Source organism: Macrotis lagotis, chromosome 8, assembly GCF_037893015.1.
Source record: "Macrotis lagotis isolate mMagLag1 chromosome 8, bilby.v1.9.chrom.fasta, whole genome shotgun sequence".
Taxonomy (NCBI): Eukaryota; Metazoa; Chordata; class Mammalia; order Peramelemorphia; family Peramelidae; genus Macrotis; species Macrotis lagotis.
Genome location: NC_133665.1, coordinates 31,024,106 through 31,041,704, shown reverse-complemented (window position 1 = coordinate 31,041,704; position 17,599 = coordinate 31,024,106). Strand labels below are relative to the sequence as shown.

The window sequence follows — 17,599 nt, the reverse complement described above, 5'->3', positions numbered from 1 at the left end:
CTACCCAGAATGTTAGTTGGCATTGCAACTTGATACTCCATCATTCTGTTTTCCAAAAACAAACTTCATTCTGAGAGAATCATGTTCGTCTTTGATGAAATGTCAGTTAATTAAATTCAGAAGAAAAGATAAACTCCTAAAAGGGGAAAAAATAGACAATTCTCACCATCAAACAATTCAACTTAACCATCCTTGTTAATGTGACAAAAGAGATTTGGGTAATACAGGGCGATCTTGACAAACTTTCAAAACAAAGCAGTTGATAATAAACTGAAGTCCTAGTTCATGAACAATTTCTCTGCAAGTGACTGTGGATATCAATGATTTTCAATACAGACAAAAGAGGAGAACAGAAACCTTCAAGTATAATCAATACCTCATGAACCCATCTGCAAAAAAAAATTTTAAATGGGTACCATTATAGGTTATTACATTCCAGTAGAATGAAAGGGCAGTATGACTCTGGGCAAGTCATTTAATATCAGTCTTAACTTCCTCAACTGGAAAATGAGAGAATAACCACACCTGCCTCTCAGGGTTGTAAAGATCAAATGAGATATTTGTAAACTCTGGCATATAATATACTATATAAATGCTTATTCCTTTCCTTTATATTTATTGATATTTACCTTATTAATAGGTGCTATATAAAGGTTCATTTCTCTTCCTCCCCTCTCCATTAATTTTATGCTATATTATATTATGTTAGTATAGTAAAATTATTTCTGTAGCAAGTGTGCTGTAGAAGATATTTGATATTTTCTATTCCTTCTTTCCTTCTGAAAGCTGCAGACTGAATCTCATCTAGGCCTGACCTGTCCCTTCCCCTTTAACATTTTTTCCTTCCCATTGGGAACTGCAGATTGAATCATCCTGTTACACCTGATAACTTATATAGCCTAAGAGCAACCTAATGGCCTTCTGATCCAATAATTCCTTTCTCTGTTATTTTTCTAGAGTTAATATTGAATAGGAAGAAAATAATACAATTATAATAGCTTGGAGTCTCCAGTTAGAGGAATTCTTAATACTGAAAATCAAGATTAAGAGCTTTTTGCCCTAATTTAAAATTTTGTGCTTCTCTGGCTAAGTCCAGGTCCCTCTATATCTGAAGTAAAATCAGGGATAGAAAATGTTTGGATAAAATAAATAGAATATATTACAGTGTCTGTTACTGTAATGCCAAACCTTTATGTCTCCAATGGCTGGTGTCATGCTGAATATGTCTGTTGACTGCATTAGAAAACTTGTTCAATGTGAATAAACACACTGCTACTATGACATTGTTAGCAGTATCTCCAGTTCATTCAAACTTCTGGAAATGAAGGAAATATGATACAAGGAAAAGAATACTGGGCTTTAAGTAAGGAGAGATACAGGTTCTAATCCCACCACTGACATTACTAATTTTATCCTTATGGGAAAGTCACAACCTTTATCCTCACCTTTAAGATAGGCATGATTATTTTTTTTATTTTATTTATTTAAGGCAATGATGTTGAGAGTGACTTGCCCAAGGGTCACACAGGCAATTGTTATGAAGTGTCTGAGGTCGGATTTGAACTCAGATCCTCCCCACTCCAAGGTCAGTGCTCTTTCCACTGTGTCACCTAGCTGCCCCCAAGATCGGCATGATTATAATATTTGTGGTATCTAGAGAGCTGTTGTGAGAATTCTATGAGATGATGGAGTAGGTCAGAAATTTCCAGGCTCTCCAAAGAGACAGAAAATTCTCACAAAATGAATGTAGAGCAGCAAAAATAAAGGGATAGAACAGATGTCATCTAAGATATCTTGAGAGAACCTCAGAAAAAATAGGCCCTCCAGGGGCTGAGGTTTGGTCTGAGTAGTGTAGAGGAAGAGAACTAGGCTTGAGGAAATTTTACTTTACAAACTTTCAATCTAAGGAACAGAAGGTGGTTGAGAGAGGGAAGATGGAAGGATCCCACCCCTTCACCCTAGACCCTTACCCCATCCACTCCCACTGTTTCATGAAGCCAAGTCTAGCCATTGCTGATGGGAAATGATCTTGTGCTACAGAAATATAAGAGTGAAGGACATAGGAGGGAAGGGAAATGAACATTTATGTAGTATTTACTAATAAGATAAATACTTGATGTGCAACCCATCTGTTTATTATAATGTTGTATATTATGTTGTTTATTATATATTTATATAATATATATATATATATATATATAGTTGAATTGCTTGTTTTATTTCACAAATTAAAAAGAAAATAAATTTGAAAAACAAATTTGATACCAGGAAAAGTTGTAGAGAATTGTGAACTAGCAGAAACAAAATTTGTAATCTTAAAGGTTATTAAATCTTTGGATGGAAATCCCCCACTCTTGAGATGTAAATAGACTACCATGGAAAAGATGTAGAGAATTATGAATGTAGTAGAAAGAAAATTTGTAATCTTAAAGACTGGGTGTAAACTTGAAGACTTAAAAATTGGGTGGAGGTTCCCCATTCTTGAGATGTAAATACATTATCATTGTTTCATTGTTTAATGTAAAATGTGTATCCTGATCTCCTCAGGCTTCAGCCCTCTATCTAATTCTAGGTCTAGTAAGGGGGAAGGGAATTCACCTTTTCCCCTCTGGATAAGGGGCAAGACCATAATCTGGGTTGGACCTCTGCTTGGGGCCAGTCATCTCTGACTCAGCCCAGTCAACTCTGCTTGACTGTTCTTTCATCTCTGACTCTCTCTTTTTTGTAATTTCTTTTAATAAATTTTTATTTTCTTTCCACACTTACTTACCCAGGTCTGAAAGTGATTCCTCACAGGCAGAATTGAATTCAATCTAGCAGCTACATTTTGGCAAGTCAGCCGGGGTAAATTTTTGCCCAGACTCTGGAAACTCGATCGAGCTCCATAGGTGAGAAACACACCTCTTTTTTAGATCTTATATTTTTAGAAAAGTAGGAAAATTATTGGACCTCCAGTCCTCCTTCCTGTATTGTTCCCTGCCTTCTTGGGGGGGGGGGGGGAAGGAAAATCTTCCTTTTTAGAACTTAGAAACTCAAACCTATGTCTCAGATGGAATGCATGCTTCACTGCAGAATGTGTAAGATTCCCCCAAAAACTTGTTCTAGCCCCATTGTTTAAAATAGAGGACCCCCCCCATGCCTTCTTCCTGGTTAGGGGAGGGGGGACTGGGCAAACAATCACGTTTTCCTTAGACTACACATGTTTATCAATTCCAAGCCCCATTCCATAAAGACATTAGCTGGTCTGAGAAAGCCCCACCCTTGATTAAGAAGCCTTGTGGTCAATTAGTTAAGGGGGGAAATAACTTTTTCTGGGACTACGAATAATATAATGATTATTTTGTAAAATTTAATAACTCATGTTGTTAACTGACTTGAATGCCTGGTTGCTTTTATTACTGTTTTATTGCATTGGAATCAATAACACATGTTAGAAACTTAAGGTCACCCAAGATGTTCTAATGGCTTTTAAAGAATTCTGAAAGTAATAATTTGTATTTTGAGGATGGTTAGTAGTTAAAAGTTTGTGTATAAAAGTTTCTAGCTATACAGATATAAATATATACAGATATAGATATATGTAAACTGGGACTAGACTGTGGTTATTGGATAAAATAATGATAATAATTTGAGATTTCTCTGTCACAATCTCTAGTCAATTGTTATGTGAGAAGTATGGAGATGATGGGCAATCTCCTAGCCAGAAGGAGATGTTTAGTTATTTTAAACATCTTTAATAACTAAATGGGTTCATTGCAAAAAGTTGATTTTATAAAAAGAAGGATTAGAGTTATTGTGATTTTAAATCTCATAATCTGTTTATTGCATTTCATTTACAGCATTGTCCCTAGGTACATGAGCAACAACTGAATTATTTTTTTTTCCCTGGATCTCTTTTAAATTACAGCTTGGCATACTCTTGATTCTCCTTAGTGCTCAAGCCACCTGAAGCTCTGGTTATAGGTAATTTCAATATTACAATGTATTGATAATTGATCTGTCTGACATCAGGTACGTTAAAATAGAAAGACCTATGGGGGCTTGATGTTAAATATTGCAGATGGAGTGAGTGGCCTTTGAAAGGAGAACCCTAGCCTCAACTGGGGCAGGATTCTCTTAAAGGAATCCCTCCCCTGGCTCACTGAAAAGGATTGTCTGTATGACTTCATAAGGGAACATATCCTCATGTCCCTCTCTGCTCTATAATAGCAAATCGCCATGATCATTCCAAGTGCATCATAATTAAGTATGAGAGTGAGCCATTGGAACTCTATCGTCTAAATTTTAAATAATTGGCAAGAATTTTTGTCTTGGCCTTCTAACATAGCATGTGACTTTTTATCACAATAACTTCCCTTAAGAAAAAGAAATATCAGTATGGCTGCTTATATCATGATAATGCCTATTGGTCTATTTTTTAACTGCTTTAAAAGGGAGATCCATTCTTCAACTGAAATTTTTGTTCATTCTAAACATGGCCAAAACAAAATAGAAAATTTTGTTGCAAATTACTTTCTGCACACTTTTTTGGTACATTTGTTTATACTATTTTTTTATCTTTACTACTTATGTGGCATCCATTAATGAATCTGTGTTGTATTGGAACCCAGTATTTTGATACTGGCTTAGGATCATAAAGTATAATTCTTGCTCTATATAGACCTTCTAGTTTTTCTTAATTATTGGACTTCTATTAAATAGCCTTCTCTGATACAATATCTCTGGCTTTTTGCTTTCTCGATTTTTTCCCTTGAGTTACGTTTCTCTTAGCTGTATAGCACCAAGACCAACCTCTGCAGGATGCCAACCAGCTGTGCCAACCAACCATTCTCTGGACCCTGCCTCAATGAAGTCCTCACTGTAATGCATTCATCTCCAAATGGACTCTGAAAGGCTCAGAAGAATTTGGGTCCCGAATAATTTTGAGGGGAGAATGATGCAAGGAAAAGATGTAGAGAATTGTGAACTAACAGAAACAAAGTTTGTAATCTTAAAGTCTGTTAAATCTTGTTAAATTGGGTATAGATTCCCCACTCTTGAGATTATAAATGGACTACCATGGAAAAGATGTAGAGAATTATGAATGTAACAGAAAAAAAGTTTGTAATCTTAAAGGCTATTAAATCTGGTTAAATTGGGTGGAGGTTCCCTACTCTTAAACTGTAAATCAACTACCATTGTTTCATTGTTTAATGAAAAATGTATCCTGATCTCCTCAGGCTTCAACCCTCTACCTAATTCTGGGTCCAGTAAGGGGGAAGGGAATTCACCTTTTACCCCCTCTAGATAAGGGGCAAGGACCATAAAAATCGGGGTTGGACCTCTGCTCAAGGCCAGTCATCTCTGAGTGTGGCCCAGCCAACTCTGCTTGACTGTTCTTTTTATCTCTGTCTCTCCTTTATCACTTTTTTATGTGTTGTAACTTCTTTTAATAAATTTTTATTTTTTTTTCACACTTGCTTTCCCAGGTCTCAAAGTGATTCCTCATAGGCAGAATCAAACTCAAACAATCTAGTGGCTGCAATGTGATGTGTGTAAAATCTATAATGTAACATAAATGTCATATTTTACAAAGTATTTCTTTTTTATTTATCTTAATTATGTGGTAGAGTTGCATATATTCATTCATTTAGAGTGAGAAGGGACCCTAGAGATCATATAATCAAGCATCTATCTGCATTTAACTGATAAGGAAACTGAGTCCCAGATAGATTAGGTAATTGGCTCAAAAATCACACAATAAGGAGCAAAGTCAAAATTTACGCCCAAGTCCTCTAACTGCAGAACCTGCATTTTCTACTATATATCACATTACCTGCTCATTGCCACACATGTCAAAGATATTTTAATGTACAGATTTTACTTGTCCTTGTCCAGCTGAAAGCAAAGTAAAGTCAATAGTAGAGTCAATGCATTGAATCCTGTTCTCCTCCCTTGGCCTCCCATCTCACCAAAATCATCCAGTCCTTCATTTCCTCTCTAGTCCCACAACCCTCATACTAAAAAGAGGCCATGAACTGATCACAGTCTTTTACATTCCAGAAGCAATTATATAATTATATTGAAAAAATACTCTAAAATTCTTTTCCATGCACTTGCCCCACCACAATGAATTTTTAACTCTCCTTCTCTTCACTCCTTACTAGAGAAGCATGTTTCATGTTAAGTACCTGCATAAGTCTATGCCTTCTATCAACCCCCATGGACAGGGAAACCTCACTAAAAGCATCCACATCAGTACCAACTCTAAGTCACATAGTACCATTCCTCCTGGCCTAAATAACTAGAATTGTGGTTTAATTGTAGATTATAGATTACAGATTTGGAGCTGAAAGTACCTCTGGGTCATTGAAGTCAACAATTCATTTTACAAATGAGGAAACTGAGGCCAAGAAAATTGAGTCAAACAGCTTATCTGTCTAAGGTAGGATTTAAACCCAGATCTTGCTGACTCCAAAATGTCTACTTAGTTACCTAATTCGTTGTAAGATTAGGATAGGGTAGGGAGGGAGAAACAGTTTAAGAGCAAAGGAGTTGCTATAATCTTGGCAAATTATATTTAAAAGATTGCATACAGCAACTCCATTGTATTTTAACTGTATCTCCCATCTCACCCTGGTTAGTTCAGAGAAATTCTCATGGCAGGTACAAATCAAAGATTAACAAATAATAAAATTCTCAAAATCACTAAATTTTGACTCACTATCTCCAGATTTACTGACCTGCATGGAAGTGAAGACCAGAAATGAGATTCTGCCAAGGAAAGCACACTCTACTTGATAGCTTGCCTAGAACATTAGTTCTAAAAATAAACAGCACCAAACTGTGAACCTAAGAAGATATAGGACAAACAGAACTATACTGATATCATGTACTTTCTGAAGATTCTATACTTTTGCAATAAGCTTGTGCCCAGGTATATACCGATCAGAAAATTATGAAATTACTACCAGATTCCTACTTTTCAGTAGTTCCTTCATTAACATCTTTGCCCTGCAAGTATTTCAGTCTTTCACCACATCCACCTCTTCACATAATTGTATTTATATTGACGTATGTTCTACTCCATGTAGACCTGAACCTAATCATTTGGGCACAGTAGACTTGAAAATAAACATACTCCCACATCTCATTAATTCTGTATTCTCACTCATATAGATACTTTCTCCATTAGAATGGCTTGTGACTCATTCGTAACCCATCATCTGTGGAGGATTTATGTCCACCTCTCCCTAAATGTTCCATAAAAGATCCACCCAAAGCACTTGGGATCCTTTCAGTAAATCTTTTAATATTCAATGGATAACTGTACAACACTTAGATTGTCAGAGGTTCTGGAGTCAGAGGTCCAGGGGTCAAATCCTGTCTCTGATTTTTATTGCCTAGGTGACCTTTGATAAGATTATGCCCTCCTGGGGGCAGCTAGGTGGCATAATGGATAAAGCACCGGCCCTGGAGTCAGGAGGACCTGGATTCAAATCCAGTCTCAGACACTTAATAATTACCTAGCTGTGTGGCCTTGAGCAAGCCACTTAACCCTGTTTGCCTTACAAAAAAAAAAAAAAAAAGATATGCCCTCCCTAGGTCTTACTTTCCTCATCTGTAAAATGAGGGATTAGACTAAATGGTCTTTAAAGTCTCTCCGAGCTACAAATCAATGATACTATGATCCTTTTCTTGAGGTACATGACCATCTCATCTTCTTTTCTAGACAGTCATAAATACTTTCAATTTTATCTTTTATACCACTATCTACAAACCAACATTAATAAAATGCTACAGTCTGTTCATATTCAGTGTTTCTTTCCAACATTCTTTGGATAACTTGCAATTGTGTTGCTTCTTCCCAGCCATCCCTGGGAAAATATGAGTAAAGATGAGCTTTTGAAGGAAGGAGAATGTTAAAATCTTGGAGAGATTTATATCATTTCTAAATACATTCCAAATCAATTTCCCCTTCCTAATAATAGCAAAAAAGAAAGGAGGGAGAAGAAGAGGGGAAGGAAGGAAGGAAGGAAGGAAGGAAGGAAGGAAGGAAGGAAGGAAGGAAGGAAGGAAGGAAGGAAGGAAGGAAGGAAGGGAGGGAGGGAGGAAGGGAGGGAGAAAGGGAGGGAGGGAGGAAGGGAGGAAGGGAGGAAGGGAGGAAGGGAAAGAAAAAGAACAACAATAACAACTTTCTACAATGGGTCATATCTTCAGAGACATGTAATTGAGAGGCACAGACAATGTAAATTCTATAATATTTCTTTGTTGATTTACAAGAGAGTATTTGACTTGAATACTGCTATCCTCCAAAAGTATTTCTCTCACACATATGTTAAGGTGATATTAGATTATGTAGCAGATGCTACCAGGGAGCTAACTTTGCTTAGAAATTTTTTGATTATCAGGTTCTAGTAAGACTTCAAAGACATAGAGAAACATAGTCTTTATTCTGATCAAAATCCAATAGAAAAGTGATTCCCTGTTAATGGAGAGGTTCTTCAGAAACTCCTATTTGTTAATGAAATTACACTGATTCTTTTAAGTTTCAAGGAACACACTAGGCCTTTATTACTTATGGTGATCTATGGTCACTCAAATACAAAAACATTGATATATATAAATTTAGCTATCTATATGGGGTGAAAGTGGATAAAGAATATCTGTTGCCTTCTATATGATATCTCTCTATTATAAATAGACTCTCCAGATGAATGATGACTGGACCCAGAAATGAATACCTTAGAAGCTTGATAGAATCAAATGAGATATGTCATGTATTAGAGGATTCTAGAAGTTTTCTCTTGATCCCTTGGTTATGAGAAGATTTAAAATGAAGGCAGCTGAAGACAGGGAAAAAATCATATTCAAAGCATCTTCATAGGGCTTGTTTACCTCTACATCTGAACTTCTGCTGGTATAATAGGTATCTGCTCCTCTGGTCCATTGGGTTCTTACCCTCAGGCAACCCCTCTTCTCCACCCCAAGTCAGTACAAGAACTGTTTAGTTTTTGGTTTTGTATCCCCACCACCTCATATAATGTCTTCCATACAAGTTATTTAGTAACTTAGTAACTTATGAAGAGAACTGAGATACCTTGAAAATTGACACCTAGGTGCCTTTGACTTCATTCAGGTAACACTTCATTCAGTATAGACTTTTCCTATTTGTTATGGCAGGTCTAACAATTCTTCAAGACCAAGGCCTCTAAAATTCCATTTCAGTTTCCATACATGGTATATTAAACACTAAAGTGGTGCATTTTAAATGTAGCAGTTTACAGAGGAGAATGAGACTAACTCACTGTATAAACAAAATTAAATTTGTTTCACTGTATGCTTATTTGTTCTTTGCTTTCTGGTTTCATCTGTGAATGCTTTTATCTTGCTTAGCTGGACTCAAAATAAACATGATGCAGTCTTATAGCTCTATGGTATCACTATGATAAAGGGATTGCTAAGTGATGTGATTTCTAAGCCCTTTTGACCTCCCTGTTTTCAAGACTATTTTGTTCCATTTAACTTTTAAAAATGGGTAAAAGGGGCAGTTAGGTGGTGCAATGAACAGAACACTGGTCCTGGAGTCAGGAGGAACTGAGTTCAAATCCAGCCTCAAATATATTACCTAGTTGTGTGACCTTGGGCAAGTCACTTACCCCATGGCCTTGCCCAAAAAAATGGGGGTAAATCCTATATCCTGTCAGTCTGGCATTTTTCAGAGTTGAGATCTTACTTAAAATAGAACATACAGAGATGTTGTAATTGCTTTATATATCCTTTCTTCTAGGTCCAAGGAACTTAGAGATAGAAGATTCCTTAGAGATCATTTAATTTGATATTGATTTTGACCTCTGAACTAATTAGTTGATGATCTGACTGCATGCTGAAAATTGTTTCTGAAAATACTCCCATGTTTAATTGGGGGGAGTGGGAAGTTTTTTGCAGCAAATTCTCTGATAAAAGTCTCATGTCCACCATATGTAATGAATGGATGAATGGATTTAAATTTATAAAAATAAAAGCCATACTCCAACAAAGAAGTTAAAGAATATAAATAGGTATTTTTCTAAAGGAAGAAATTCAAACTATAAGCAACCATATTAAAAATTATCCAGATTACTAATAATTACTAATTATCAGAGAAATGCAAATGTAAATTTGAAGTTCCACCCCAAAAACGAAAATGATAAATACTAGAGTATTTGTTGGAAGGTGGGGAGAGGAGGAGAGGAAAGGTAAAAAAAAAAGACATTAATGAATTGTTGCTACAGCTGTTATTTAATTCTCCAGCTATTCTGGAAAACAATTTGGAATTTATTTCCCCAAAATTACTGAACCACATACAGTCTTTGGTCAATCAATGTTACTACAAGTCTTATACCACAAAGAGAATACAAAAATTTATAGAAGCTCTTTTTGCAGTGAAAAAGAACTGGAAACTAAAGGGATGTCCATCAACTGGGAAATGGATGAGTAAAATAAATATTTCATGTATAACATATGGAAAATATTTTATTTTATTTTATACAGCAAATTAAATAAAATACAGTATATGATGAAATATTATTCCTAAATAAAAAAACGATAAAATACATAGTTTCAGAAAATACTGGTTAGACATCTATAAAGCAATGTATCATGGAGTGAGAAAAAGTAGGAGAAAAATTTATATAACCATAACACTTTTTTTTAAACTTTGAAAGACTTGATAATTCTGATCAAAATTCGCCTACTGATAAGGAGGTTAGAGACTCAAGAGATAGAATGACCCATACATTATTGAACATGGACAAATGCAGGGATTTTCTATTCTTTACTATGCATATTTGCTATAAGCATTTTATATTTTTTTCCAATGGGATAGGAGAGATTGAAGAGGAGAAAAAATGCTTGCTAACTTTAAAATTTTAAATTAAAAAGAAATTACTTCCATGTTGATGATTGTTAACAAATTGTTTCTTGTTAAGACATAATTGTTTCAAGGAGGATGACTTTGAAATGAATGTTAAATATATGATATACTTTTGAAAGAAAAAACTCTACAATTTCATTTTCTTTTTCTATTTGTTAAATGTTATGTCTGCATGATTGTCAAGTTCAGAATAAGAAAAAATAATTCCCAAAAAATCAATTTCATTTTTTGTAATGAGATTTGGTGTTTTGTTCATCTAGGGCTTTTCAAATTCATTTTTTTTAGGGTTTTTTTTTTTGCAAGGCAAATGGGGTTAAGTGGCTTGCCCAAGGCCACACAGCTAGGTAATTATTAAGTGTCCGAGGCCGGATTTGAACTCAGGTACTCCTGACTCCAAGGCCGGTGCTTTATCCACTACGCCACCTAGCCACCCCTCAAATTCATTTATTGATGAAAATAATCATGAATTAGAAAGAACTGATTTATGAGATAGGCATATAGCTTTCAAAAATCCATTATACCCATGAAAGCTCTATTTGATTCCAAAAATCTGTGCCAATTCCCTCTTTTTCATCACTCTCACCTACCATGGACATCCCCCTTTCCTAGTCAAGGTTACCATAATGGTGATTGTCCTCTGTACTTTAAGACACAAGAACCTATCTGAAATAAGAATATTCAATTGACTTCACCTACCTACTCCAAAAGAATTTTTCATGAACATAATTTTTGAATAACTTTATTATTTTTGAGTCCAAATTTGTTAGCTGTTCTATACTGTGTTCAATTCCATCTTCTATCATGGTAAATCTCTTGGGTGCTTTAATGGAACTTAGTCTCCATTAGTCATTTTCTGCATGATTTCCTTTTTTAAAAAATAAATTTTAATTCAAGTATGTCTTTCCCAAAGTTTTATTTTTCCATCTTCAAAATCTTTTTTGATCTTGTGATTTTCAATCTCAGTCTCCCCAATTATAAAATGAGGAGGCTGGATGTGATGACCTCTGAAGTCCAAATCTAATCTCATAAGTTCACAGTTCTAGAACTGAAAGAGACTTGAGGGTCTTCTAGTCCAAGTTCTCCTATTTTACAGAAGAAAATTAAAGGGAATTTAAGTGATTTGTCTAAGGTCATACTGAGGACAGGGACTATCTTTTGCCTCTCTGTGTATGGAGGTACATAATAAATACTTAATAAATATTTATTGACAATGATCTTCCTGGCATTCATTCAATCTTAAATGTCTTAAAAGAGAAAATCCTTCGGCATCCATTTGAGGAGGTTCCCTCATAATATCTTGCATGACTTCTTCATCCCATCTATGCTGCTCCTAGGACTTCAGCTGACTCAATTACCCTCATAGTAGTTTATTTTGATTGTCTCAGTTTTCTCTTTTGTTTTGTTCATTTTCTATTTTGGCTTATTTTTATCTTCTGACATGATTTTTCAAGTGTGTTTCTATTTGTTATTTTTCAGTGGTAATATGAGAAATCTAGCTCCTTTCAAACTCTCTTAATCAGTCACCTTGACTGCAAAGCTTTTCAAAAATAAAAAAATGAGAAATACATGTATGAGTGCATACACATATATATGTTTGTGTGTGTATCTTTTCCTTGATATCCAAGACACATGCATGTCTGTCTATGTATAGACTCCTCCAAAACAAGTAGTCTTATTTATTTTTGACCCAGAGCATGAGACCAAAGCTAAATATGTCAACCTTATAATTTAAGAAGAAAGAGAACAGAGATGGAAAGAGATTTTCGAGAAGGAATGGAGAGAAACCTTGGAAAAGAAAAGTAGAGAGAAAAGTAGAGGAAGAGGGAACCAAACACTAAATCATATGAACAGAGTTGGAGAAAAATGAAGGGAAGCTATGGAAAGAGGAAAGATGAAAAGAGAAAGAAGTATAGGAAAAGGAAGTCAAACCCTAAATCTTATGAACTAAATCTCACCAGTTCCAGGAGGTAGTGCATCCATAAATGTCTCTTCTGATATATATTCTGGAGCCACAGAGCTCTGCCTCCTACACAAGGTCTGCTTTGTGTTATAAGCACATTCTTAGAGGAGGCTGAATCTGACAATCTGAAACTAAAAATTTCTGGCCAATTACTTCTAGGTATACTAAGTAAAGCTCTGAATCAAGGAAATATCTTCTTACATTTTCTAAAAAAAGAAAGTCTATTTTACAAAAACAAGTCGTGTCACTCAGAAATTCAAATATTTTTTATAACATAAATGCCCTCCCCTATACTGTATATTTAATTTAAAATTTCTGAAAAACACATTCCTACATAATAGCTTCTGCTTCTAAGTAATGGCATGATTGTTAGAGGTGATGACAAAAATGTACCTTAGTCATTGACATAAATTTCATAAACATTATCCTCTATAGTCTCCAAGCTTCTTCCTTCCTCATAAATGATTAAATATACTGTACTATCAATGCATTTGTGGGAGCAAACATTTATTAAGGACCTACTGTGTTTCAGGGCAGCTAGGTGACAGAGAGTGCTGGACCTGGAATAAGGAAGCTATGTGACCCTAGGCAAGTCACTTAACGTTATTTGCCTCAGTTTCCTTATCTGTAAAATGAGCTGGAGAAGGAGATGGCAAACCATTCTAGTATCTTTGTGGTGAAATCCTAAATGAGATCAAAACTGAGTTGGACATAACTGAAAAACAGCTAAACAACAAAAATCAGTACACACACATACACACACACACACACACACACACACACACACACACAAATACAAACACAGTAAAAAGACAAATCTGCTTAACTTTTAACAGAGTTAAAGGCCAAGTAGGGGAGAGGAGTAATATAATATCACTTGGTCCCATTTCTGCTGCCAAATGACCAACTCCCTTCCTCCCACACAAGAAGAGAAACAAAAGTAGCTGATCATCTTCATTGGCAATGAACTTGACTAACTTGGTAAAAAGCCTGGGAATCTTCTCCTTCTGTATTCTTTATTTACAGGGAAAAAATGTTCACTTACACACTATTTGCTTAAAACTTGGAATCTATTTCCCATTTTAAAAAATGCTACAAATGGTGGTTAGGTTCACAGGCCAGTTCACAGGTGCCTATTTTTTTAACCTGCAGAGTGTCCCCAAAATGTCAATGCAGTCAGCCTAATAAGCTTAAAATAGAAAAATATAGCCATTGGGACTTTATCTCTACTGGGTTTACTGGTCCATGAGGTCATGGCTGAGCAGTAACAACATACCAAAAATCACAACACACACACACACACACACACACATATGCACACACATATATATGCATACATGCACACATGCACACAGACAAGATACAAGGATATATGTGTCAATCAGCTTAACTACCTATTATGAACATTGAAAGACAAAACAGCAATTCTGTACCTATTCAGAAGTTGGAAGCATCACTAGTAATAATCAAAATGTAAGTAAGAAAGAGAAATGAATTTTTTTTCAAAAATACCATCAGACCCCAGACACCTTTTGATAAACCAATTATAATCTAAGGATGTGCTAAATAAGGATGTGCATAGGGACCAGTAGAGTTTCCATGAGAATGGAATGGTTTGAAGGGATTCCGTTCTCACGGCTTCATCCATTGAATGATTGATGTTTTCTAAGAGGCACCATAAAGCAGAAAAAAGATCCCTAGACTTGAAGTCAATCAGATAATGAACATTTATTATGTATCTAATCTATGGAAGACACTGTGCTAAGCAAAGAAGAGTAAAAGACATTCCTTGCTCACAAGGAACTCTCAGTCTAATGGGGGGAATAACATGCCAAGATGTACAAGTAAACTAAATTCTGGATAAATTAGAGCTAATTAACAAAGAACAAGCACTAGAATTAAGGGGTCCCAGTCTCAAATTGACATTTACCATTCACTAGCTATGTCACTATAAACTAGTCACTCACTTGAAGCCTCAGTCAACACATCTGTAAAATAGAAGAGCATTTACCTACATCATAAGGTTATTGTGAAGATCAAATAAGGTAATAGATGCAAAAATATTTTTGCAAACCTTAATTTAAAGCATAATAAAAATGCTAGCTGTTGGTGTTGCTGCTCCCAGTTTCCCTTCCCTATAAGAGAAGAGGGACTGTCTAGTCAGACTACCAGAGGCACCTAGATGTTATTCATAAAGCTGCTTCAATTGAGAAAAATGCATTTCCAGTTCTAACCCTGGCCACCAATGGCAGGTTTCCTTCTACACACTCTAATGCCCCCATCTTCACAGTAGCAATAATGTTTGCAAGAAAGGACCCCTGGTTTTATCAATGATTTGGATTAAAAGGAGAAAAAAAATTAAGTCTATTTTTCTGAGTCTAATCCAAGCTTTTATGAATTACAGACTTTAAAAGGAAATTTGAAGCTGTCAAGCTGGGCAGGATAAACACACAAAACTGTTTCAGCAGCTTAAAACCTTTGTAGTCTTGGACCCCAGCAGGGATATACATAATGCAAGAATTAGGGTCAACAGCCCTGGAAAAAAAAATGTCTAAGTATTTTCAGTGCTTAGAACAGCCACTGCATATCGGAAAACATCCTGTTTCCTAATCAAGATGAAAAGGGAGTCTTTATTAAGGAGTAGTTAATACCATTGGTCATGAAATGCAGCTGTTTTCCCCAAAAAACAGGAACATGCTCATATTGTATCAATTGTCCTTCATTTCCAAGACTGACTATATGGGCACCAAACACTATCCCAGAAAGGGAAATACATTTTGTTCTGCTTTCCAATTCATATGAAAAGCAAAATACCTTGACATATTTCATGTTGTCGGAAAAAAACAACAACAAAAGACACTATCACTTCAGGAGCGGTGGTATCATCCCCTTACAGAGATTTTATATTACATATAAACTAAAGGATTCTAGAGACAAAGTCTTTCTCACTGTTCCTCATTTTTCTTATCAAACTCTCTTTATTTTTCACTTCTTTCTTAGGGTAATAGAAGCAAAGATTTGAAGCTGGAAGGGATCTTGGAATCTATCTCCTCATTTTGCAGATGAGGAAACTGAGTCTCCTGAAATTTAAACCCATTTGCCCATAGTCACACAGGCAGTAAATGTGGTTCACAGTTTTATGATTTCAAATCCAAACCTCTATCTACAATATTCTTCCTCTTCAACTTCTCAGTTCCTGGGCTTGATGTAAGAATCAAATAAGATAATATTTGTAAAAAGTTTAGCACAATATAGTATTTGCAGGGCAGCTAGGTGGGGTAGTGGACAAAGCACCGGCCCTGGAGTCAGGAGTACCTGGGTTCAAATCCGGTCTCTTAATAATTACCTAGCTGTGTGGCCTTGGGCAAGCCACTTAACCCCGTTTGCCTTGCAAAAAAAACCTAAAAAAAAAACCCAATATAGTATTTGCTTGTTTCCTTACTTCCTTTATGATTTCTCAGAAAATTATTACCAATTATGGAATTCTTAATCTCAAAATTGCATCCTAGTTCTGAAAAGGAATCCTTGCTTTGTCTCAGTCTCATGTATTTGACCAAAGAAGAAATCTCTATGTAAATTAGATTCTCTCCTAACTGGATCCCCAAAACATCCAACCAGATCAAAATGTATTTCATCCACTTTCTCTAATACAAAATATATTTCATTTCATTTCATTTCCTCCAATTTTTTCCTTTTGTCTGAAATCTACATTTATCTCCTCTTATGAATGCAGGCATTCCTTTCATGCCTTGGTAAGTTATTCTGTATGCATTGTTGTAAACAAAATAAATCATAACTTAGTGGTCAGCTTTTGGTAAGAAGCTTTTGTTTTGTTTGACCTGTAAAATAAACTCATTTATTCTTTGGACTTTGTGGATTATATACTTATAAGGGAATTGATTTCACACTGGGAGCTGTCAGGTCTTCAGTTTTCCAGATTGTTCTCTGAGAGAGAATAAGCCAGAAAGGTGAGGAACATCACCCCCACCCCCTATCCCAAAGCATATCTAGGCACTTCATTAGAGAGCCTTTTCCTATTTTCTATCACACCACATCTAAATTGCTCTTGACGTAAGTAATACCAGTATTGCCATCGCTGTGGTTGTGCTCTCTGATCCCAAAAGTCAAATAGTCATCAACGGAAAGGTTCAATTTCATTTCAATACAACTGAAATATTTGCTAAACCCTTTACACCAAGAAGACAGCATGCTAGGTGATCTAGAGGATATGACAATTTGGATACAGTCCCTATCCTTACTGTTTATAATCCAGGAAATAAGATAAAAAGAAATGGAAATAAATAAAATCCACAAAAAAACAATAATACAAAACACAATAACCAGAACCATCGGAGAGTTAAAATAAAGTAGAACAGTTCAGAAAAGGAAAAGATCACATCTGGAACACCACCTGAGATGCAATAAGACCCCTGAAATTGGATCTACCAGACTGTGAAAACAGCCACCAAAGAGTAGTAATAGAAACCAATAGGAACTGACAATGCCAATGAATGACAAGGGGCAGAGACAGAACAATGGAATGGGCCAGGAATTCCCTCAAAAGGGAGAAAAACTAATAGCAGGATATTAAAGAAGCAATTATTCATTCATTCCACAAATATTTAATTAAGCACTTCCAATGTACAAGTCACTATGCTAGATTCTGGAGATACAGACATGGACGTTATCCTCAGAGAATTTATACTTTTACAGCCAGGCATCAGGGCAGTCAAATTTCCAAAGCA

At 35.6% G+C, this 17,599-nt stretch overlaps 1 protein-coding gene across 15 annotated transcripts in view; it reads right to left on the bottom strand.

The window, feature by feature from the left end:
* Positions 1 to 17,599, bottom strand: part of FRMD3 (FERM domain containing 3) — a 329,113-nt gene that overhangs the window by 211,310 nt on the left and 100,204 nt on the right. For 6 of the 15 annotated variants that reach the window (XM_074196653.1, XM_074196654.1, XM_074196658.1 and 3 more), the window contains exon 1: positions 5 to 2,152. The exons of 1 other annotated variant lie outside the window; for it this stretch is intronic. The gene's annotated coding sequence lies outside the window, so the exon portion shown is untranslated. Of the gene's footprint in view, positions 1 to 4; positions 2,153 to 5,815; positions 6,832 to 17,599 lie in introns of those variants that run through there. 8 more of the 15 variants (XM_074196666.1, XM_074196667.1, XM_074196665.1 and 5 more) reach the window with 5 other exon arrangements.